The following is a 27,297-nucleotide window of genomic DNA, read 5'->3' on the forward strand; positions in this document are numbered from 1 at the left end:
ATATGGTGGTTATGTAAATAGTTCAATAAAGTACATTTAGGGACAGACCCAATACATATTTTTTCAGGTAATACTTTGTTAGGCCATTTCATAGGTCAGTGGTCTGTGACAATATGCCTTTAAAGGACATCTTTTAATATACAATGCCTTTGGGTGTCATTCATAAACAAACATTGTTTAATTGTCTCCATCAATCAAAATGTAATTACCATACATATATATGTACACCTTTAGTGGTTAAACAATGTGCTACGGTGCCACCATTAAACAATCTTTCCTTTCCTTTGCAAACTTTTGACCTGAGAAAAACAACACTGTGAACTCTCTACAACAATAAAGTAGATTATAATGTACATGTAGTTAATTGTAAAGTAATTGTAAACAGTACGAGGGCAAACTCGTGTGGTTCATGTATTTCAACTTTCAACTCGTGTGTTGTTCCAACAGGAGACATCATGAATCATGTTGGACAACGCTGATAAAAGGTAAACTTCTGAATTGCCTAATCGGCCTCAGTGGTGCAGTGGTTAAGGTGCCGCATTTAAGGCTGGTAGGGACTGGGTTCGTATCCCGGTTCCGGCTCCCACCCAGAGCAAGTTTTAATGACTCAGTAGGTAGGTGTAAGGCCACTACACTGACGTCTCTCTCACTAGCCACTAACACACTAACCCACTGTTCTGGACAGACAGCCCAGATACATGTAGTTGAGATGTGTACTCAGGACAGCATGCTTGAACCTTAATTGGGTATAAGCAAGAAAGTAATAGTGTTTTCCCTAGCTTGTTTTAGCATGGTGCAGCACCATGCCTCAATAGTCTAGCACCATCTTGCCTTAATCAGCACCATGCTGCCTTGAGATTAAACAAGCCTTTTTCAGTAATTAATTCTAAAATTGCCTTTATAAAACACCCAAAGAGGTGTTATTAATTAATAAAATATGCCTTTTATATATTTTGCCATTCATTTATTAAAGCAAGCACATAAATTACATTAATGTTTATTTTAATTAATTTTTTAAAATTATTTTTAATGAAAAACAAGTGCCCCGAAAATGGTGAAAATGCCCCAAAAGTGTTTGGTCTACCATGCCTTGCCTAATTTCTAAGGAAATCACTAAGTAAGTAGTTCTAAATGTAATCATTTAAGAAGTAAGTCTAAGAACTAACCACTAACCCAATGTTCTGGGCCAGTGCTTATAAAACTTAAAGTCTAGACTTTAATAAAAAAAGAAAGAAATGTTTTATTTAACGACGCACTCGACACATTTTATTTACGGTTATATGGCGTCAGACATATGGTTAAGGACCACACAGATTTTGAGAGGAAACCTGCTGTCGCCACTACATGGGCTACTCTTTCCGATTAGCAGCAAGGGATCTTTTATTTGCGCTTCCCACAGACAGGATAGCACAAACCATGGCCTTTGTTGAACCAGTTATGGATCACTGGTCGGTGCAAGTGGTTTACACCTACCCATTGAGCCTTGTGGAGCACTCATTGAGGTTTTGGAGTCGGTATCTGGATTAAAAATCCCATGCCTCGACTGGGATCTGAACCCAGTACCCACCAGCCTGTAGACCGATGGTCTTCCATGACGCCACCGAGGCCGGTAGACTTTAATAAAGTTCAGACTTTAATGTAATGCTATTTGAATGGCGTTGCCATGACGTTAAAGTCTGCACTTTCTTAGAGTCTAGACTTTAAGGTTTATGAGCACGGTCCTGGTCTACAAGACTGCGATCAAGTGGGATAGAACCAGTACACTCTCAGTGATGGAAAGGTTTGCCTGGGACTCGACTTAGGCTGGACGTAGCTGAACCTTAATTAGATCATCCAAAACCAGACTCAGAAATGTGGTGTCTAAGCTGTCCAACTTCAGGCTGAGAGGTACTGGGTTCACAGCCTAGTACAGGCTTGCATCCAAAATGAGTTTTAGTGGCTCAATGAGGAGGTCTATTAAGACCAAAGTAACAACAGTAAAATTAAATAAATATAATTACAAACTTCCTGCCATTATACTATTCGATTTATTCTATTCTGATTGGACGATAAAAATTAATTTTGTTTTGTTTAACGACACCACTAGATCACATTGATTTATTAATCTTCGGCTACTGGATGTCAAACATTTGGTAGTTTTGACATACACATGTATAGTCTTAGAGAGGAAATCCCGCTACATTTTTCTATTAGTAGCAAGGGATACTTTAAATGCACCATCCCACAGACAGGATAGCACATATACCACGACCTTTGATATACTAGTCATGGTGCACTGACTGGAATGAGAAATAGCCCGATGGGCCCACCAACAGGGATCGATCCTAGACCAAATGCGCATCAAGCGAGCACTTTACCACTGGGCTACATCCTCCCCTGATTGGAAGAGGTCACAAAAAACCCTGAATGTTATTCTTCAATAAACCTCAGAAAATTACGTTATTATGTCAAACTGGATGTCATTACGTAAAACAGGTCAAGGAAAGGATGCTAGAAACAATTTACCGTATATCTTCGCCTGTAAGTCGATCTCGGCTATAAGTCGAGTCCCTAATTTCAAGCCCTGAAAAGTTATTTTTTTTATTGACCCGTTTATAAGTCGACCCATGAAAAACAACTTATAAATATTGAAATATTTCTTATTTTCAGCACATGAGAACAATAATGTACAATATTTTAACAAAAGAAAATTATTTTACAAACTTCGGTTTTCACGTTTTGTACATCGCAATATAATCAAGACTATTCCAATCAAACTATCATTATTACATAGCATCAAAACGAAATATTCCCTTAGTAGAGAGTGAAAGCTGTTTGACTGTTACTGTATAGTACTGTACAGATGGTTTTGTGCACAGACAACAACTTTATTTATAAACACTGACAACAGATCACTACGATAAAACTGAAAGTATCACGTTTTGCCGCCATATTAATACATGTAAGGATGATAACTCTGGAAAGTACACTGGTTTTTGTACCAAATGATGTGTGTCCCTATTGCTCTAGTGAACTGCAGAGATCAGTCTATTTTAAGGGAAAGCTCAGTAATATTCATGAAGTTAATCACCGACAAAACATTGTTTGAACAACCATTAATGCCAGTGACCAGATTTCAAAATAAACTCAGGCAACAGGTAGTTAGTATTGTTTACATTTTTGCTATTAGTGATGACTGGTAATTTAACTAAGTGGACTGTTGTTTTGGCATGTGAGTCGACCCCCCCAAGTTATAAAATAATTTTTGGGTGAAAAAAATTCGACTTATAGGCGAAGATATACGGTACATGTATTTTTAACTAAATAAATGTTGTTTGTAATTATAAAACAGTTTGTATTTTTGTATTTTTTTGTCAATTTATCAATGCATAATAGTCACAAATTTACTATAAAATTGACTCGCTATGTTATGCAATTTTATACAATTTGTGACTGTTATACATCAATAAATTCACTAAAAACGAGAAATGATTTTTATATGTAGTATGACTCAGTCTTTCAAGGTTTTTGTAGTATCTTAATTTATATGTAAAATATTTCACCCACTCAGCTAAAAAAGTAAAGATTAAAATAAATACAGCTTTACTGAAGTACTGATTCGATTATGTATATCAGGGGCAGGATTTAGCTTACAATGCCATGGGTCATAGAATTGATCTCCCTTGGAGATCTCATCAGGGCGTGTGGATTCTGAATATATAACATCATGTGCCTTAAACCTGTTAATTCTGAAAACAGAACATCATGCTCTCTCCCTAGTGAATTCTGAATATAGAACATAATGCTCCCTCCCTAGTGAATTCTGAATATAGGACATCATGCTCTCTCCCTAGTGAATTCTGAATATAGGACATAATGCTCCCTCCCTAGTGAATTCTGAATATAGGACATCATGCTTCCTCCCTAGTGAATTCTGAATATAGAACATCATGCTTCCTCCCTAGTGAATTCTGAATATAGGACATCATGCTTCCTCCCTAGTGAATTCTGAATATAGGACATCATGCTCTCTCCATAGTGAATTCTGAATATAGGACATCATGCTTCCTCCTAGTGAATTCTGAATATAGGACATCATGCTTCCTCCCTAGTGAATTCTGAATATAGAACATCATGCTTCCTCCCTAGTGAATTCTGAATATAGGACATCATGCTTCCTCCCTAGTGAATTCTGAATATAGGACATCATGCTCTCTCCATAGTGAATTCTGAATATAGGACATCATGCTTCCTCCCTAGTGAATTCTGAATATAGGACATCATGCTTCCTCCCTAGTGAATTCTGAATATAGGACATCATGCTTCCTCCCTAGTGAATTCTGAATATAGGACATCATGCTCTCTCCCTAGTGAATTCTGAAAACAGAACATCATGCTCTCTCCCTAGTGAATTCTGAATATAGGACATCATCATGCTTCCTCCCTAGTGAATTCTGAATATAGGACATCATGCTTCCTCCCTAGTGAATTCTGAATATAGAACATAATGCTCCCTCCCTAGTGAATTCTGAATATAGGACATCATGCTTCCTCCCTAGTGAATTCTGAATATAGGACATCATGCTTCCTCCCTAGTGAATTCTGAATATAGAACATCATGCTTCCTCCCTAGTGAATTCTGAATATAGGACATCATGCTTCCTCCCTAGTGAATTCTGAATATAGGACATCATGCTCTCTCCATAGTGAATTCTGAATATAGGACATCATGCTTCCTCCTAGTGAATTCTGAATATAGGACATCATGCTTCCTCCCTAGTGAATTCTGAATATAGAACATCATGCTTCCTCCCTAGTGAATTCTGAATATAGGACATCATGCTTCCTCCCTAGTGAATTCTGAATATAGGACATCATGCTCTCTCCATAGTGAATTCTGAATATAGGACATCATGCTTCCTCCCTAGTGAATTCTGAATATAGGACATCATGCTTCCTCCCTAGTGAATTCTGAATATAGGACATCATGCTTCCTCCCTAGTGAATTCTGAATATAGGACATCATGCTCTCTCCCTAGTGAATTCTGAAAACAGAACATCATGCTCTCTCCCTAGTGAATTCTGAATATAGGACATCATGCTTCCTCCCTAGTGAATTCTGAATATAGGACATCATGCTTCCTCCCTAGTGAATTCTGAATATAGAACATAATGCTCCCTCCCTAGTGAATTCTGAATATAGGACATCATGCTTCCTCCCTAGTGAATTCTGAATATAGGACATCATGCTTCCTCCCTAGTGAATTCTGAATATAGTACATATTTAATGCTCCCTCCCTAGTGAATTCTGAAAACAGAACATCATGCTCCCTCCCTAGTGAATTCTGAATATAGGACATCATGCTTCCTCCCTAGTGAATTCTGAATATAGAACATAATGCTCTCTCCCTAGTGAATTCTGAATATAGAACATAATGCTCCCTCAATAGTGAATTCTGAATATAGAACATAATGCTCCCTCCCTAGTGAATTCTGAATATAGGACATCATGCTTCCTCCCTAGTGAATTCTGAATATAGTACATATTTAATGCTCCCTCCCTAGTGAATTCTGAATATAGAACATAATGCTCCCTCCCTAGTGAATTCTGAATATAGGACATCATGCTTCCTCCCTAGTGAATTCTGAATATAGAACATCATGCTCTCTCCCTAGTGAATTCTGAATATAGGACATCATGCTTCCTCCCTAGTGAATTCTGAATATAGTACATATTTAATGCTCCCTCCCTAGTGAATTCTGAATATAGGACATCATGCTCCCTCCCTAGTGAATTCTGAATATAGGACATCATGCTTCCTCCCTAGTGAATTCTGAATATAGTACATATTTAATGCTCCCTCCCTAGTGAATTCTGAATATAGAACATAATGCTCTCTCCCTAGTGGATTCTGAATATAGAACATAATGCTCCCTCCCTAGTGAATTCTGAATATAGGACATCATGCTCCCTCCCTAGTGAATTCTGAATATAGAACATAATGCTCCCTCCATAGTGAATTCTGAATATAGGACATCATGCTCTCTCCCTAGTAAATTCTGAATATAGAACATAATGCTCCCTCCCTAGTGAATTCTAAATATAGGACATCATGCTCCCTCCCTAGTGAATTCTGAATATAGAACATAATGCTCCCTCCCTAGTGAATTCTGAATATAGAACATAATGCTCCCTCCCTAGTGAATTCTGAATATAGGACATCCCTAAATTCATAAAACTGAACATAGGACATCTCTAACTTGATAATACTGTATATAGGACATCCCTAGCTTGATAATACTGAATACAGGACATCCCTAACTTGATAATACTGTATATAGAACATCCCTAGCTTGATAATACTGAATATGGGACATCCATAGCTTGATAATACTGAATATAGGACATCCCTAGCTTGATAATACTGTATATGGGACATCCCTAACTTGATAATACTGTATATAGGACATCCCTAACTTGATAATACTGTATATAGGACATCCCTAACTTGATAATACTGAATACAGGACATCCCTAACTTGATAATAATGTACATAGGACATCCCTAACTTGATAATACTGAATATAGGACATCCCTATCTTGATAATACTGAATATAGGACATCCCTAGCTTGGTAGTACTGAATATAGGACATCCCTAGCCCTAGGTTAGTAATACTGAATATAGGACATCCCTAACTTGATAATACTGTATATAGGACATCCCTAACTTGATAATACTGAATATAGGACATCCCTAGGTTAGTAATACTGAATATAGGACATCCCTAGCTTGGAAATACTGAATATAGGACATTTGTAGTTTGGTAATACTGAATATAGGACATCCTTAGCTTGGAAATACTGACTATAGGACATCCTTAGCTTGGAAATACTGAATATAGGACATTTGTAGTTTGGTAATACTGAATATAGTTCATGGTGTCTGCAGCATTCTCTCAGGAGGATACTGAACATAACCTGTTACAGTTGTGCCCTCACCTGGTTTCATTCTTGCTAAGCTATTAATTTTAATAATTCAATACCAGTGCAAAGCTACAAGATATAACAGAATATATATTGCTTACTTAACTGAACGGATTGCTGTAGCTACAATAACAGAGCCTGGATGTCACACAGAAACAAATTAACAATCACGAACATACCATGCACACCTGTACCGAGACACAAAGTTTGTTTTTAGTTAACAATGCCACTAGAGCACATTGATTTTTTTATCTTATCACTGGCTATTGGACGTCAAACATATGGTCATTCTGACACTGGTTTTTTTTAGAGGAAACCCGCTGTCACCACATAGGCTACTCTTTTATGACAGGCAGCAAGGGATCTTTTATTTGCACTTCCCACAGGCAGGATAGCACAAACCATGGCCTTTGTTGAACCAGTTATGGATCACTGGTCAGTGCAAGTGGTTTACACCTACCCACTGAGCCTTGCGGAGCACTCACTCAGGGCTTGGAGTTGGTATCTGGATTAAAAATCCCATGCCTCGACTGGGATCCGAACCCAGTACCTACTAGCCTGTAGACCGATAACCTAACCATGACGCCACCGAGGCCGGTCATACTAAGACACAAGATAGTGATTTATATCCAATTAGAGTTCAAGCTATAAAGTCTGTTTTTATTTAACGACACCACTAGAGCACATTGATTAATGAATCATCGGCTATTGGATGTAAACATTTAGTAATTTTGACATAGTCTTAGAGAGGAAACCCGCTACATTTTTCTATTAGTGGCAAGGGATCTTTTATATGTATATGCACCATCCCACAGGCAGGATAGTACATACCAGAACCTTTGATATACCAGTCGTGGTGCACTGGCTGGAACAAGAAATAGCCCAATGTGACCACCGAAGAGGATCGATCCCAGACCGACTGTGCATCAAACGAACACTTTACCACTAGGCTACATCCTGCCCCTTAGGGTTCAAACATGCTGCCCTGGGCACACACCTGCACTATCTGGGTTGTCTATCTAGGTTACCGTAGGTAAACAGTACGGTACACACACCAACAACAAAGTCATCTAAACTGTACAGTACACAAACCAACAACAAAGTCATCTAAACTGTACAGTACACGAACCACCAACAAAGTCATCTAAACTGTACAGTACACGAACCAACGACAAAGTCATCTAAACTGTACAGTACACAAACCAACGACAAATACATCTAAACAGTACAGTACACAAACAAACAACAAATACATCTAAACTGTACAGAGCACGAACCAACAACAAAGTCATCTAAACTGTACAGAGCACGAACCAATAACCAAGTCAACTAGGCATAGTTGAGTCTACCAAGGGGGTTCGATCCTATGACCAAACATCTCAGTTGAGGCTCTATCAACTGAGCTTGATCTCACCCAGCTTATTTGGTAACATATGCAACCTATAATAAAAAGTTGAAATTTGTTTTGTTTAACAACACCACTAGAGCACACTGATATGCAATCATCAACTATTGGATGTCAACCATTTGGTAATTTTGATATAGTCTTAGACAGGAAATATGCTACATTTGTCCAGTGATTTATATCCAATTAGGGTTCACGCTATAAAGTTTGTTTTTGTTTAACGACACCACTAGAGGACACTGATTAATTAATCATCAGCTATTGGATGTCAAACATTTGTAATTTTGACATATAGTCTTAGAGAGGAAACCCGCTACATTTTTCCATTAGTAGCAAGGAATTTTTTATATGCACCATCCCACAGCCAGGATAGCATATACCATGACCTTTGATATACTAGATGGGTTGCTGGAATGAGAAACAGCCCAATGGGCCCACTGACTGGGATCGATCCCAGACCCCAGACAGATCGTGCATCAGACGAGTGCTTTACCACTGGGCTACATCCCATCCGCAAGCTGTCCTAAGCTATTTGGGCCGACTATCCAGGACAGAGGGTTAATTGTTAATTGTTAGTGGTTAGTGAGAGAGAAGCGGGTGTAGTGGTCTTGCACCTACCCATTGAGTCATTGAAACTTGCTCTGGGTGGGAGCTGGTACCGGGCTGCGAACCTAGTACCTACCAGCCTTAGGTCTGATTGGCTTCACCACGACACCATCGAAAGCGGTATCCACAAGCTATAACAGTGCATGGCCTTATTGAAAACAAACCTACAGTTCAATATTAATATACATGTACACTAAAAACCGGTCTATATAGATACAGTGAGCACCATATAAATATTTCCCTTCGACCTCACCAAATCTTGCTAAGACATCTTGAAACAAGGTCACCTGTTGATTTTACTTACTCTTTGAAGGTCGCAGAATGTCAGCCGGAATAAGAACTTTCTTTCATGTTGGAGGTAAATAAAGGCTGGTTGTTTTGCTTGGGTCGAGATGTAAGACAAATATGTAACTAACAAAACGGATTCGTAAATGTTGACCGGTGATGATGTGGACAGAAAAGTAATTATTTGTAAATCAGAAACTTGGCGGGCTGGGAATGTAGGGATGAAGGCATGCACCCTAAACATAAACATGCATGTGTGTGTCAGTGTCTTTATGTGTCTAAGTGTGTGTGTGTCTTTATGTGTCTAAGTGTGTGTGTATGTGTGTGTGTCTTTATGTGTCTAAGTGTGTGTGTGTCTTTATGTCTAAGTGTGTGTGTATGTGTGTGTGTGTGTATGTGTGTGTGTGTTGTATGTGTGTATGTGTGTCTTTATGTGTGTGCATGTGTGTATGTACATGTGTGTGTATGTGTGTGTGCGTGCATGTGTGTGTGAGTGTCTATGTGTCTAAGTGTGTGTGTGTGTGTGCGTGTGTGTATGTATGTGTGTACATGTGTGTGTATGCGTGTGTGTGTGTATGTGTGTGTGCATGTGTGTGCGTGTGAATGTGTGTGCATGTGTGTATGTGTGTGTATGTGTGTGTGTGTGTGCGTGTGTGTGTGTGTGTGTGTGTGTTTATGTCTATATACATATGCATGTATGTATGTGTCTGTGTGTTCATATGTTTGTGTGAGTGTATGTGTTTGCCTGTGTGTGTATAAATGTGTGTGTGTATGTTTGTGTGTGTGTGTATGTGTGTCTGTATACCTGCATGTATGTGTGTGTGTGTATGTGAGAGTGTGTGTGCGTGTGTGTGTGTATAAGATTGTGTGTTTGTCTGTGTATGTGTGTGTGTATTTGTACATGTGGGTGTATGTACAAACTGTATACATAATTACACATAAGTATTGTATTCTACACTAGATTATTTGTACTGTTAGACACTAATTCAGCAAGATGAAATCAATCCGAGGTTCACAGAGATTCCGCGATTACACTGGTACACCCGTTCAGCCAGAGTTCAGTATAATTAAATCTATTGTACCGGCGCGGTACCTTCCCTCACTTCACACCCAGAAGAGGAAAACCAATTCACATCAATAGCTTTAACAAGGGCAGATCTAAGATTTCTGAAGGGGGGGGGGAGGGGGGTGATGAGTCACAAGTTCACTGTTAAATTTGTTTTTTGTTTAACGACATCACTAGAACACATTGCTTTATTCATCATCGGCTGTTGGATGTCAAACATTTGATAATCCTGACACAGTCATAGAGGAAACCCGTAACTTTTTACCAAGAGCAGCAAGGGATCTTTTATATGCACCATCCCACAGACAGGATAGCACATACCACAGCCTTTGATATACCAGTCGTGGTGCTCCTGGTCACAGATTATTTTAGTGTAATATCATGTATATATATAATACTTACCATGGCGTTTGTTACACCAGCTGTGGGGAACTAGCTACAATGAGAAACAGCCCAATGAGCTCACCGATGGGGGTTGATCCCAGACTGACCACACATCAGGTGAGGGCTTTACCACTGGGCTATGTCCCAGCCCCCAAAATGAACATAGAGTCAGAACGCTTTCGAATGATATATTTGACAAAAAAAGTTTGTTTTGTTTAACAACACCACTAGAGCACATTGATTTATTAAATATCAGCCTCGGTGGTGTCACGGCAGGCCATCGGTCTACAGGCTGGTAGGTATTGGGTTCGGATCCCAGTCGAGGCATGTGATTTTTAATCCAGATACCGACTCCAAACCCTGAGTGAGATGTCCGCAAGGCTCAATTGGTAGGTGTAAACCACTTGCACCGACCAGTGATCCATAACTGGTTCAACAAAGGCCATGGTTTGTGCTATCCTGCCTGTGGGAAGCGCAAATAAAAGATCCCATGTAGTGGCGACAGCGGGTTTCCTCTCAAAAAATTTGTGTGGTCCTTAACCATATGTCTGACGCCATATAACCGTAAATAAAATGTGTTGAGTACGTCGTTAAATAAAACATTTCTTTCTTTTTCTTTCTTTGATTTATTAATCATCAACTATTGGATATCAAACATATGATCATTTTGACACAGTCAAAGAGAGAAAACCTATTACATTTTTCCATTAGCAGCAAGGGATCTTTTATATGCACCATCCCACAGACAGGATAGCACATACCACGGCCTTTGATACACCAGTCGTGGTGCACTGGCTGTGACGAGAAATAGCCCAATGGGACCACCAACAGGGATCGATATCAGACCGGATCAAGCTAGCACATCAAGCGAGCACGTGAACACTGGGCTAAGTCCCGCCCTTATTTGACAAATGCCAGCTATTAATAAACTATTATATACTGTACAAATGGTGCATGTGACACATGCTATACATAACTATGTGGTTGCATAAACATGTGCATGTCACATAAACATGTGCATGTCACATAAACATGACATAACATTGCTATGACCTAGGACCAGGTGCACCACGACTGGTGTATATATATATATATATATATATATATATATATATACAGTGAAACTTCTCTAAACCGAACACCCTTGGAACCGAATAAAATGTTCGGTTTAGAGGGGTGTTTGGTTTACTGAGGTTTTAAGAAACAGCCTTGATAACCATTTTTTTATTTTTACTATTAATATTACCAAGGTACAAACGTGTGTTAAATTACATTTATAAACTAACAATAACCAAATTAAAGTGAAAACTCTTTATGTAGATTGTTGAGCTTTTGTGAACAAACGTTTGGACATGTCGACAATCGATATGGAAATGAAATGCTATTGATGAACCTACGAAACATATCGAAAACAGAAGCCGGCTTATTTGTTTAAATAAACAGTGGAACAGAGACAATGAGAATGCAATGAATTAAATTTATGGTTGCTTTGTCGGGTCCTCGTGTAAAATAATCAGATATAACCAGCGATAAATTTGTTTGGAAGAGGTAATAATTTCATTCCCAATAAACACAGTGCACATGATTATTCCCGTTACAAACTTAAAGGTGTTAATTGAATGACAAGGCTTAACCGAAATCTAGGTAACAGAGACTAATTAGAGCATTGTTCGACAAACGCTCAAACACGTCCCGGACACGCTACACTGAGCATGCACATACAATCTGGTATAGTTAGTAACACCGCGACTTTGACAATTAATTGGTATGGTCGAGACAAGCGATGCTCATTCAGAGTTTTTAATTGTTTGGTCTTCAGAGGTAAAATTTGTATTGAATGAACAAAACGGGACCTGGAAATTCGTTCGGTATTCAGAGTAGAGGGGTTTCCGGTTTTCAAGGGTTTATTTCAGTGGTTAAAGCTGCGTAAAACGCGGGACCGTGAAAAACATTCGGTGTTGAGGGAATTCCGGTTTACTGAGGGTCAGGTTTAGAGGAGTTTCACTGTATATATATATATATATATATATATATATATATATATATATATAAACTGATGATCAAAAGAAAGTATACCAATTATTTTTATTATAAATAAACACAATACACGTTCATGGAAGGTTAGATAGGTTCCAGTATTGTTCGTTATAATGCAAACAATGACGAATAATCGCACATTGCTGCATTTGGGCGATGCTGCACGTACAAAATGAGTTTATTCATCAAATTTATAATGCACGAGAAACACGATACTCGTGCACATAAGGGTGTAAAAAAGGGTGCCATTGCTTAGAACATGACTCAGAGTCAACAGTAAAACACCAGAGAACATGGCAAGGCTAACTGCTGAAGAAAAGAGAGAGAGCTATTGGTATGGTGCAGTTGGGTGTGAGTTATGCCCATGTGGCAAGAATCCTGAATTGCACAAAATTTACAATCACCAGGTTGATACAGCGTTAAAGGGTGACTGGCAGGACTGCAGACAGACCATGAAGTGGAAGACCCCACGTCACAACAGCCAATAAGGACCGCCATCTCCGCATCTTACACTTACGTAACAGATTCCTCACTATGACATCATCTGCAGCGACTGGCCTTGGACATGTCATCAGTCGTCACACTATACGTTGTCGACTACGACAGCATGGTATCAGGGTCTATCGACCATCCAGAATGATGACATTGATGAGGCAACATCGACTTCGACGTTTACGTTGGGCACATCAGTTTCAACGTTGGCAACATCGGAACTGGCAACGTGTACTCTTTTCTGATAAGAGCAGGTTCCAGTTATTCAGAGCTGATGGCAGGACTCGGATATACCGATGTGCAGGAGAGAGAACAGCTCCGTGCTGTGTTCAGGAGACTGAACCGTTTGGTGGATGATCTGTGATGGTGTGGGGCGGTATCTGTGGCCAACAGCGGACAGACCTTATTGTCATCGACGGAAATCTGTCCGACGTCAGGTCCATGCTTGCCTACTTGCACATGGTGGACATATACGCTATTGGAACATGTTCTTTGTGGTCAAGTCACCTTGAGACGGGGGGGGGGGGGGGGGGGGGGGGGAGCAGGGGACAAGGAGGGGATGTGGCAGATGTGGGGCAGGGAAACTAGATCTTCAATTAGCATCGTTAGATCAGCCCCTGTTTTAAATGCTCGCATGTTGATTTATAGTCCGTCCCATCATCCTACAAAAATGTTTTTTGTAAATAATTTCAGTTTGGTTTGACATAAGAAAAAAAGTAAAAGTGTTTTGGAAATACCCCAAAATTACTATTTTTGTGTGCAATTTAGAAAACAATCAGCTCAGAAACAAATAACTTGTAGTAAATTCCATAGCATGAAAAAAAAGGTTCCCTGTGGGATGAACTATAGGTGACTGATCCAAGACCCCTTGATCTGCCCTTGTTTAAAATGCTCATATGTTGATCTAAGTAACTGTTCTGAGACTTACACAGTTTAAACATCAACAAGAAAACCCAAGTCCACCCCCTTGATCTGCCCTTGTTTAAAATGTTCGCATGTTGATCTAAGCAACTGATCCGAGAAGTACAAGGTTTAAACATCAACAAGAAACCCCATGTCCTCTCCCTTGATCTGCCCCTGTTTAAAATGCTTGCATGTTGATCTAAATAACTATAACAAAAACCCCATGTCCACTCCCTTGATCTGCCCCTGTTTAAAATGCTTGCATGTTGATCTAAATAACTATAACAAAAAACCCATGTCCACTCCCTTGATCTGCCCCTGTTTAAAATGCTCGCATGTTGATCTAAATAACTATAACAAAAACCCCATGTCCACTCCCTTGATCTGCCCCTGTTTAAAATGCTTGCATGTTGATCTAAATAACTATAACAAAAACCCCATGTCCACTCCCTTGATCTTCCCTTGTTTAAAATGCTCGCATGTTGATCTAAATAACTATAACAAAAACCCCATGTCCACTCCCTTGATCTGCCCCTGTTTAAAATGCTTGCATGTTGATCTAAATAACTATAACAAAACCCCCATGTCCACACCCTTGATCTGCCCCTGTTTAAAATGCTTGCATGTTGATCTAAATAACTATAACAAAAACCCCATGTCCACTCCCTTGATCTTCCCTTGTTTAAAATGCTCGCATGTTGATCTAAATAACTATAACAAAAACCCCATGTCCACTCCCTTGATCTGCCCGTTTAAAATGCTCGCATGTTGATCTAAATAACTATAACAAAAACCCCATGTCCACTCCCTTGATCTGCCCCTGTTTAAAATGCTTGCATGTTGATCTAAATAACTATAACAAAAAACCCATGTCCACTCCCTTGATCTTCCCCTGTTTAAAATGCTCGCATGTTGATCTAAATAACTATAACAAAAACCCCATGTCCACTCCCTTGATCTTCCCTTGTTTAAAATGCTCGCATGTTGATCTAAATAACTATAACAAAAACCCCATGTCCACTCCCTTGATCTGCCCCTGTTTAAAATGCTCGCATGTTGATCTAAATAACTATAACAAAAAACCCATGTCCACTCCCTTGATCTGCCCGTTTAAAATGCTCGCATGTTGATCTAAATAACTATAACAAAAACCCCATGTCCACTCCCTTGATCTGCCCCTGTTTAAAATGCTCGCATGTTGATCTAAATAACTATAACAAAAACCCCATGTCCACTCCCTTGATCTTCCCCTGTTTAAAATGCTCGCATGTTGATCTAAATAACTATAACAAAAAACCCATGTCCACTCCCTTGATCTGCCCCTGTTTAAAATGCTCGCATGTTGATCTAAATAACTATAACAAAACCCCCATGTCCACTCCCTTGATCTGCCCCTGTTTAAAATGCTCGCATGTTGATCTAAATAACTATAACAAAAACCCCATGTCCACTCCCTTGATCTGCCCCTGTTTAAAATGCTCGCATGTTGATCTAAATAACTATAACAAAAAACCCATGTCCACTCCCTTGATCTGCCCCTGTTTAAAATGCTCGCATGTTGATCTAAATAACTATAACAAAAACCCCATGTCCACTCCCTTGATCTGCCCCTGTTTAAAATGCTCGCATGTTGATCTAAATAACTATAACAAAAACCCCATGTCCACTCCCTTGATCTTCCCCTGTTTAAAATGCTCGCATGTTGATCTAAATAACTATAACAAAAAACCCCATGTCCACTCCCTTGATCTGCCCCTGTTTAAAATGCTCGCATGTTGATCTAAATAACTATAACAAAAACCCCATGTCCACTCCCTTGATCTGCCCCTGTTTAAAATGCTCGCATGTTGATCTAAATAACTATAACAAAAACCCCATGTCCACTCCCTTGATCTGCCCTGTTTAAAATGCTCGCATGTTGATCTAAATAACTATAACAAAAACCCCATGTCCACTCCCTGATCTTCCCCTGTTTAAAATGCTCGCATGTTGATCTAAATAACTATAACAAAAAACCCATGTCCACTCCCTTGATCTTCCCCTGTTTAAAATGCTCGCATGTTGATCTAAATAACTATAACAAAACCCCCATGTCCACTCCCTTGATCTTCCCCCCGCATGTTGATCTAAATAACTATAACAAAAAAAACCCATGTCCCACTCCCTTGATCTGCCCCTGTTTAAAATGCTCGCATGTTGATCTAAATAACTATAACAAAAAACCCCATGTCCACTCCCTTGATCTAAATAAACTATAACAAAAACCCCTGTCCACTCCCTTGATCTGCCCCTTTAAAATGCTCGCATGTTGATCTAAATAACTATAACTCCCTTGATCTTCCCCTGTTTAAAACTCCATGTCTAAATAACACAAAAAACCCATGTGACTCCCTGATCTTCCCTGTTTAAAATGCTCGCATGTTGATCTAAATAACTATAACAAAAACCCCATGTCCACTCCCCTTGATCATGTTGCCCCTGTTTAAAATGCTCGCATGTTGATCTAAATAACTATAACAAAAAACCCATGTCCACTCCCTTGATCTGCCCCTGTTTAAAATGCTCGCATGTTGATCTAAATAACTATAACAAAAACCCCATGTCCACTCCCTTGATCTTCCCCTGTTTAAAATGCTCGCATGTTGATCTAAATAACTATAACAAAACCCCCATGTCCACTCCCTTGATCTGCCCCTGTTTAAAATGCTCGCATGTTGATCTAAATAACTATAACAAAAAACCCATGTCCACTCCCTTGATCTGCCCCTGTTTAAAATGCTCGCATGTTGATCTAAATAACTATAACAAAAACCCCATGTCCACTCCCTTGATCTTCCCCTGTTTAAAATGCTCGCATGTTGATCTAAATAACTATAACAAAAACCCCATGTCCACTCCCTTGATCTGCCCCTGTTTAAAATGCTCGCATGTTGATCTAAATAACTATAACAAAAACCCCATGTCCACTCCCTTGATCTTCCCCTGTTTAAAATGCTCGCATGTTGATCTAAATAACTATAACAAAAAACCCATATCCACTCCCTTGATCTGCCCCTGTTTAAAATGCTCGCATGTTGATCTAAGCAACTGATCCGAGAAGCACAAGGTTTAAATATCAACCAAAAAAACGTATTGAAATCTGCGGGATGGAGCCAGTTGAAACCACTATTTTCTGCACATAATGAGGTGTTGGTTTGCTAACCACTGTCAAAATGCAAATATACAAAGTGTTTTTTCTTAAAGCGGCATGCTATAACAATGCTCCCTAAGGCTCAATGGGTAGGTGTAAACCACTTGCACCGACCAGTGATCCATAACTGGTTCAACAAAGGCAATGGTTTGTGCTATCCTGCCTGTGGGAAGCCCAAATAAAAGATTCCTTGCTGCTAATCGGAAAGAGTAGCCCATGTAGTGGTGACAGTGGGTTTCCTCTCAGAATCTGTGTGGTCCCAACACTGAATAGCCCAACACTGAATATCACTAGCCATGGGAGTGGGGCTACCATAATCTAGAAGCCCTGTCTGACATGGCAATAGTAGTTATTTACTAGCCCAACACTGAATATCACTAGCCATGGGAGTGGGGCTACCATAATCTAGAAGCCCTGTCTGACATGGCAATAGTAGCTATTTACTAGCCCAACACTGAATATCACTAGCCATGGGAGTGGGGCTACCATAATCTAGAAGCCCTGTCTGACATGGCAATAGTAGTTATTTACTACCCCAACACTGAATATCACTAGCCATGGGAGTGGGGCTACCATAATCTAGAAGCCCTGTCTGACATGGCAATAGTAGTTATTTACTAGCCCAACACTGAATATCACTAGCCATGGGAGTGGGGCTATCATAATCTAGAAGCCCTGTCTGACATGGCAATAGTAGTTATTTACTAGCCCAACACTGAATATCACTAGCCATGGGAGTGGGGTTACCATAATCTAGAAGCAAATGTTGTATTTTAAAAGTATACTATAATCATATGGCAAAATATGAAGACCGTATACACGATAATTACCCACAAATATGTACATCACAATTCACTAACAGCACTAGGAGTCAAATCTGTGATTTCACATAAACATTATTCAGTATACTTTCTTTTGATCATTGGTATAGTTCAAATAAAAATACAGGAATTTACTGGTCGTATGAAACAACACTTTATAACAAGTCCTATCATATAATCCACAAATGGCAGGCACAACAGTATTTAATACATTATTCAAAGTTTGATTAATTTTGAACTTTGACCTGGTGAGATGATATTTGGTATACTGCTACCTATATGCGAGATGAAACATGGGAGATAACTGACATTTTTTTATGCCTGGTAATCGCTGAAATTTAATCTTTACAGTTGGTTGGTTTTCATAAAAAATTATTTCATGCATGACTACACATTTTCATTGAACTTAATTTTATGCATGGTGAGGACAGAACCTCATAGGTCAGATTATTTTGATGGGAGAATGTGTGATGGTGGGTAAGCATACAAATAAAGAAACGTAGATTATTTTGTTCATGCCATTGTCAGAGTGTGTACCCACCCCAAGTGTGTTTAAAACTTAATTCAATGTATGTAAGTTAAACTAGTACTTTTTCTTACATATACTGGGTGTTACCTTCATTTATTCAATGGATGTAATGGCAGATTTTTTTTCTTTTCTACGGTTTATAGATATTTTTAAAACCATGCTCTAGTTATACTATAGACTGAAAATGGGAAATATTTAATGTATTTACATATAACAGATGAAAGTACACTTGAAACGAGCACAATAACTGGTCTTTAAATGGAAAGAGTGAGTGAGAGAGAGAGAGAGAGAGAGAGAGAGAGAGAGAGAGAGAGAGAGAGAGAGAGAGAGAGAGAGAGAGAGAGAGAGAGAGAGAGGGAGGCAGAGTGACAGAGATACGGAGAGAGGGAGAGAGAGAGAGAGCGGGAGAGCACGCGAGAGAAGCAGAGTGATAGGGAGAGAGAGAGAGAGAGAGAGAGAGAGAGAGAGAGAGAGAGAGAGAGAGAGAGAGAGAGAGAGAGAGAGACGGAGAGAGAGAGAGAGAGAGAGAGAGAGAGAGAGAGAGAGAGAGAGAGAGAGCAAGAGCTATATACAGAGAAAGACAGGGGAAGAGAAAGGCAGAGAGATACTGAGAGATAGAAAAATAGAGAGAGAAAGAAAGATAAAGTGAGAAAAAAGAGGAAGAGAGAGAAAGATAGAAGAAGAAAGAGAAAAAGAAAGAGAGAAAAAGAAAGAGAGAGAAAGAAAGAGAGAGAAAGAAAGAGAGAAAAAGAAAGAGAGAACAAGAGATAGAAGGAGCTGAACATTTTGACTTACAATTTATCTCTTACAATTTCTCTTTCACACTATAGAATCTACAAACTTCACATTACAATCTCAAAATTCTGCATTAATAATGAGAAGAAATAATATTTCACCTGGACCTAATGTAGTAATGCAATATACGTCAGATACCAAATAGCGTATTAAACGTGCTGAGGTGTTGTTACACAACTACTGCTTTCCGTTACTAAAATAAAGGCCATGCTATAAAGCAAAACATTTGCTGGGGTGTCGTTAAACGAAACATTCCATTCCTTTTGTTTTCACTTCTGTTGTCATAGCTGGAAATACCCTCACCCACCAGGTGCGTAAATTGCAATTTTACGATCTGCAAATGACCTGAAGTTATAACCAGCCCACACAAAGGAAATATTATCACGTTCGGCTTAAATGCAGCATTACGAAATCACACAGCACTGTTTGCTGTTGTGCCGGTTCTCACTCGGATAGAATTAGACTGCAAATTGGAGTCAGTACAACTAATACTGTAGTCAGCCCTCGGTCAAAAGATCAACACAAATAAAAGAACACTCGAAAATAGCAATTTCCTCTCAATTGAACATCAGGAAGTATGAACGCTTAAATTTAAATAACTGAATAAACTTTTTTTTTTAAATGCTTGAATTAAAGCAAGTTAAAAATAACCTAGAAACATGAATGAATGAATGAATGTATGCTGTTATATATATATAGAGAGAGATATATATATATACAGACAGACAGACACAGACAGACAGACAGAGTATTGCTTAAAACTATTACAGAATTTAATACAAACCAAATGACAGAAGAAAAAAACCCCAAAACCACTGTCTGTGGGATGGTGCATATCAAAGACCCCTTGCTACTAATGTAAAAATGTAGCAGGTTTCCTCTCTAAGCCCACCAATCGTAGACCAACCACACATTAGTCAAGTCTATTTAATGACGCACTCAACACATTTTATTTAGTTATATGGCGTCGGACATATTGTTAAGGACCACACAGATATTGAGAGAGGAAACCTACTGTCGCCACTTCATGGGCTACTCTTTTCGATTAGCAGCAAGGATCTTTTATATGCATCATCCCACTCAGAATAACACATACCGCACTGGCTGGAGCGATATATAGCCCAATGGACCCACTGACGGGGATTGATCCCAAACCGACCGCGCATCAAGCGAGTGCTTTACCACTGAGCTACATCTCGCCCCCAACATTACATATTAAAGACATTTTCCTGTTTAGAACACCAGTAAGTGTATAAAGAAGGTGTTCGCTGCCGTCCTAATGTTTGTAATAGCCCTAACCAGATTTTATCTTCCAAGACGTTTGTACGTACGAAAAAATATATACCGGGAAGAAAATCAACGATCCCAGACCGACCGCGTATCAAGCGAATGCTTTACCACTGGGCTACGTCCCGTCCCTCTGGTTTATGGTACCAGTATATAGAATCGGGTGACATCTGTCAAGATTATGTGGTGTCAGGTGTCACACAACATAGTTCATTCATTAACACTGAGAAACTCATAAGCTGATTATAGACAAGCAATCTGATTACACCCAATGTCCAGTAAGTAGCCAGCATAGTGGAATTGATGCAGTTGTCTTCCTCATCCAATCAAATAGCAAGTTTTTTTTAGAGTGGTTGTTTTTTCCATTATAGGTAATCTGTAGAAACCGGACTCGGTGGCGCAGTGCATGGTTAAGCCATCGGACTACAGGCTGGTGGGTACAGGGTTCGCAGCTCTTAATGGGCTGAGCACACTGATTAATTAATCATTGGTTATTGGATGTCAAACATTTGATAATTCTGACACGTAATCATCAGAGCAAAACTGCTACATTTTTCCTATCCTTTATATGTACTTTCCCACAGACAGGAAAGCACATACCATGGCCTTTGACCATTTGTGGTGCACTGGTTGGAATGAGAAAACCCCCAATCAGTGGTGGTTCAATCCTGCAATGTAAGAACCTCAAGTGAGCACTCAACTCACCAAGTCAAATCCTGCTCCAAATAAAAGACATTCACTGGAAGTGATGCAGTTCTAATTACAAACTCGAACTCGAACTCTTAATTTTAATTTAAAACTCAAATTAAGACATTCAAGTTTCAACTCAAATTTCAAACTCAAATACAGGTATATAACAACATTCAACTCAAATCTTCCAACTCAAATTTCCTTTGTCAAATGCTAGTTTTAAACTCAAATCCATTGAGTTCAATCCCAAACTGCAAGATTACCACTGTCTAACTAGTTTGGATTTTTCATGTAAATGCAACTAACCCTAATCCTAAAAGTAACCCTATATATAACCCTACTAACCAAAATACGGGGTAACGGTCGGATATTTTACCTTCGTTTCTGATATAATAACCTCATTGAAGTTTTATGTCGCCAATATGTCACTTGGATTGTGCTAAATTTTAAGATTCCTCATATTTTATAATTTTATGATTTACAGTATATATATAACATATAATATATACTGTATGTTCATAAATCCTGTAACTCAATCACTTCAAGTGAAACATTGGACCACAAAGCTGTACACATAACAAGCCCACCCATCCATTACATCTGTGACTGGCCAGGTACAACGCACATCACTCTTACGAGCGAAAATCAATGGTTCTGTGCTAGCGGCCATTTCCTGACTGGGTGATATGCATAATTAAAACAGTTTAGCGTCATTAGGGGCCTGTTTCCGAGTCGCGGTTTCGCGATACCGCAATTACACACAGTGAGCGCCCGAGGGCTGTTCATTATTCATGATTCACTGTGCGTAACGACTCTTCTCGTTTTGTCTCTAGTGTCTCCGTCTACGATGTTAATCAGTGGAGTTGTTACTTCTCAGACACCTTCATCAGATAGCTGGATTTTTAAAAAAAAAATTTTTTTAACTGGAGTTAAATTGTTTGAAGCAAATGAAAATGAAGGCAATGTCCTGTTTAACTATACCACAAAATATAAAGAAAATGTGTGTATATTTCTTGGACAAGTTTGTTTGTTTCGTTTACTGACACCACTAGAGCAAATTAATTTATAAATATTATCATTGGCTACTGGATATAAAACATTTGGTAATTAAAAAAAGAAAGAAAGAAATGTTTTATTTAAAGACACACTCAACACATTTTATTTATGGTTATATGGCGTCAGACATATGGTTACGGACCACACAGATTTTGAGAGGAAACCCACTGTCGCCACTACATGGGCTACTCTTTCCGATTAGCAGCAAGGGATCTTTTATTTGTGCTTCCCACAGGCAGGATAGCACAAACCATGGCCTTTGTTGAACCAGTTATGGATCACTGGTCGGTGCAAGTGGTTTACAACTACCCACTGAGCCTTGCGGAGCACTCACTCAGGATTTGGAGTCGGTATCTGGATTGAAAATCCCATGCCTCGACTGGGATCCGAACCCAGTACCTACCAGCCTGTAGACCGATGGCCTAACCACGACGCCACCGAGGCCGGTCATTTGGTAATTATGACATGAATATAGTCTTAGAGAGGAAGCCTGATACATTTTTCCATTAGTAGCAAAGGCTCTTTCACAATGTATAAGCACCACTGCTCCGACAGGATAGCACAAACCATGGTCTTTGATATACCTGACATGGTGTACTGGCTGCAACGAGAAATAGCCTGATGGGTCCACCGATGGGGATCGATCCTATCCTAGACTGATGGCACATCAAGCAAGCACTTTACTACAGGCCTACATCCCACGCCAGGCCTACATCCCACGCCAGGCCTACATCTCACATCCCACACCAGGCCTACATCCCACATCCCACACCAAGCCTACATCCCACATCCCACACCAGGCCTACATCCCACATCCCACACCAGGCCTACATCTCACATCCCACACCAGGCCTACATCCCACATCCCACACCAGGCCTACATCCCACATCCCACACCAGGCCTACATCTCACATCCCACACCAGGCCTACATCCCACATCCCACACCAAGCCTACATCCCACGCCAAGCCTACATCCCACGCCAAGCCTACATCCCACGCCAGGCCTACATCCCAACCCAGGCCTACACCCCACATCCCACACCAGGCCTACATCCCACGCCAGGCCTACATCCCAACCCAGGTCTACATCCCACATCCCACTCCAGGCCTACATCCCACGCCAGGCCTACATCCCACACCAGGCCTACATCCCACGCCAGGCCTACATCCCACACCAGGCCTACATCCCACACCAGGCCTACATCCCACGCCAGGCCCCATGCCAGGCCTACATCCCACGCCAGGCCTACATCCCACGCCAGGCCTACATCCCACACCAAGCCTACATCCCACACCAAGCCTACATCCCACACCAAGCCACATCCCACGCCAGGCCTACATCCCACGCCAGGCCTACATCCCACATCCAACACCAAGCCTACATCCCACGCCAAGCCTACATCCCACATCCCACACCAAGCCTACATCCCACATCCCACACCAAGCCTACATCCCACGCCAAGCCTACATCCCACGCCAGGCCTACATCCCACACCAGGCCTACATCCCACGCCAGGCCTACATCCCACACCAGGCCTACATCCCACGCCAAGCCTACATCCCACGCCAAGCCTACCAAGCCTACATCCCACACCAAGCCTACATCCCACGCCAAGCCTACATCCCACGCCAAGCCTACATCCCACATCCCACACCAAGCCTACATCCCACACCAAGCCTACGAAGCCTACATCCCACACCAAGCCTACATCCCACACCAAGCCTACATCCCACGCCAAGCCTACATCCCACACCAAGCCTACATCCCACAAGCCTACATCCCACACCAAGCCTACATCCCACAAGCCTACATCCCACACCAAGGAGTGGTTTGAAGAATAGGGAAATTATGAAAGCAGTAATGTTGTTTGTTTAACTTTACATCAACACAAATTCATGATGTGTATATATATTTCTTGAACAACTTCATCAGTTAACTGACCAGCCTCGGTGGCATCGTGGTTTGGGCATCGGTCTACAGGCTGGTAGGTACTGGGTTCGGATCCCAGTCGAAGCATGGGATTTTTAATCCAGATACCGACTCCAAACCCGGAGTGAGTGCTCCGCAAGGCTCAGTGGGTAGGTGTAAACCACTTGCACCGACCAGTGATCCATAACTGATTCAACAAAGGCCATGGTTTGTGCTATGCTGCCTGTGGGAATAGCAAATAAAAGATCCCTTGCTGCTTGTCATAAAAGAGTAGCCTATGTGGCGGCAGCGGGTTTCCTCTAAAAAAAAACAGTGTCAGAATGACCATATGTTTGACGTCCAATAGCCGATGATAAGATAAAAAATCAATGTGCTCTAGTGGCGTGGTTAAATTAAAAAAATTTTACTTTCATCAGTTAACTGAATTTTTTTTTAAACTTGCTTTCAATCAGAAGGAAATGTCAGGGCTTCTAGATTATGGTAGCCCCACTCCTATGGCTAGTGATATTCAATGTTGGGCTAGTAAATAACTACTATTGCCATGCCCAATGGCTAGTGAAAAAAATAAAAGTCAAATGTTACAGTTAAGTCGATTTTGTAAATATGAATATCCTGTCCCCAACCCAACCCTCAATGTTAGTGTTTTTAAGCTCTATCTCCCTCTTTAGATGACATATCCGATTATTACTATTATTTAGTAAAGTAGGGCTAGTGAATTTTTAATTGTTTTTTTTATTTTTTTTTTTTTTTTGTGTGTGTGTGTGTGGGGGGGGTTCGGAGGGGGGGGGGGGTTATCAGCACCTCAGCATATTATAAGAGGCTGACAGTATAATTATTTCATCAGAGTTGTAAGTTTCAGCTATTAAAAGTTAATATCAAATTGACTGGTGTGTTTTTAATGCTGTAAAGTATATTTGTCAAGACAACTTCAATACGTTATAATTACTGAATCATAATGGCATGATTGTTAACAAAACAAAGTTTAATTTTAACTTTGTTTATCAATATCAGACAATTAACTTCATCATTTAGCCAAGTTTCTTTTTTTTTAAATTCTTGCTATGGGAATGTTTGCTTAATGAGATTGGCATATTAAACAAAGAACTCCACACCTGTTTGGCATCAGTAACATAAACATATTAGCCATTAAATATAATATACTTTGTAGTTGTTTTTTACATATAAATCATAGAGGAAACTCACAACATCTTTCCATTAGTAGCAAGGGGTATTTGATATGCACCATCCCACAGACAGGATAGAACATAGCACATATAAAAATAAATAAAGATAAAAAATCTGGCTTGTCCCTCCACCCTGTGCCATTAGAAATTGTGGCTTCCACTTCAGATATTGTAATTGCTCTATAGGCCTGACAACAAAAAGTGTTCATGCCCTCCCTCCCAGAGCAGGTATCCCCCCACTATAGCATGTGTCCCCCCACTATAGCATGTCCCTCCCACTATAAATATCAACAATATAGCATGAGTCCCCCCTCCCTACACACACATTGTTTCTTATAGGCCTGGATATTGTTGAAGTATAAAGTTTGTTTTGTTTACAGACACAACTAGAGCACATTGATTTATTAATCATCGGCTACTGGATGTCAAACATTTGGTAGTTTTGAAATATAGTCTTAAGAGAGGAAACTCGCTATATTTTTCCATTAGTAGCAAGGGATCTTTTATATGCACCATCCCACAGACAGGACAGCACATATACCACAGCATTTGATATACCAGTCATGGTGCACTGGCTGGAATGAGAAATAACCCAGTGGGCCGACTGATGAGAATCGATCCCAAAACCTACTGCACATCAAGCGAGCACTTTACCACTGGGCAATGTTCTGCCCCTTGAAATAAAGATGCTGAGAAGTGTGTTTTCAGGGGAATTTAATATTGTATATTGTGGATGATGAATTTTAAAAATAAAATAGTCATTAAAAAGGGTGACACCCCTCTGGATATGCCAAGGGGCTTTGGACAATTTGTTTAATCCTTTTTCAGATTAATTATTTTAATTAACAATGTATTCCTCCCAAAATATATACAAAACAATTCAGGCACAGCGGAATGAAGTAGACATGGGGGGGGGGGGATGACTGACAAACGATGGGCCCACAGATGGGGATCGATCCCACACCAACCATGCATCAAGCGAGCGCTTTACCACTGCACTACATCCCGCCCCGGATATTGTTAAAAGGCCGAGTGTGTATCTCTAAACGCCTGTTATTCGTTTTCAAGCTATACTGTTTTGCGCTGTAATCTGTTAATCCCCATTTCAAGTGCTGCATTAGCCGTAACATTCTGCCCGTTACCGAGTTTAAACAGAAAATCAATACGACGGATATCGGATCACACACACAGTTTATTACACTGGACAAAAAACAACAATGACACAAAACCCGGACAAAACTCCCCTCCCAGTTTTAAGTCTTACCTTGGAGCCGTCTCTCACAACATTAGTATTAGTAGCCGAACATCTCAGAAGTGGTGTGAGGGAACAATGGCTAGGTCATTTGTGTGGTGGATGTGTTAAACTCTCCTCTCTCACCTCTGTGCAGTGTTTGAACTTTACAGCAGTGTAAGACACAGGCCACTGTGACAAATAACAAATGATCTTTCTACTCAATGGGGGTAGTTCTTCTATAGTCTGTTTCACATTTTTTTACCGTTCTGAAATGAGCTCAGTCTTTCATGATCATTTGGTCTAGTCCATTACTTGTAAATTTCTTCTCTTTTTTTTTTTTTTTTGATTTGTTTTGTTGTGACAGGTAACAAATGATCTTTCTACTCAATGTGGGTAGTTATATAGTCTATTTCATATTGTATAGTGTTTTCAAA

At 40.0% G+C, this 27,297-nt stretch overlaps 1 protein-coding gene across 2 annotated transcripts in view; it reads right to left on the bottom strand.

Moving 5' to 3' along the window:
* LOC121387100 (GATA zinc finger domain-containing protein 14-like) overlaps positions 1-27,297 on the bottom strand; it is a 118,727-nt gene that overhangs the window by 51,992 nt on the left and 39,438 nt on the right. The window contains exon 1 of one of the 2 annotated variants that reach the window (XM_041518122.1): positions 26,894-27,073. The exons of the other annotated variant lie outside the window; for it this stretch is intronic. The gene's annotated coding sequence lies outside the window, so the exon portion shown is untranslated. Of the gene's footprint in view, positions 1-26,893; positions 27,074-27,297 lie in introns of those variants that run through there. 2 annotated transcript variants of the gene reach the window in all.

This window comes from Gigantopelta aegis, chromosome 13 (assembly GCF_016097555.1).
Source record: "Gigantopelta aegis isolate Gae_Host chromosome 13, Gae_host_genome, whole genome shotgun sequence".
In the NCBI taxonomy this organism is placed as follows: Eukaryota; Metazoa; Mollusca; class Gastropoda; order Neomphalida; family Peltospiridae; genus Gigantopelta; species Gigantopelta aegis.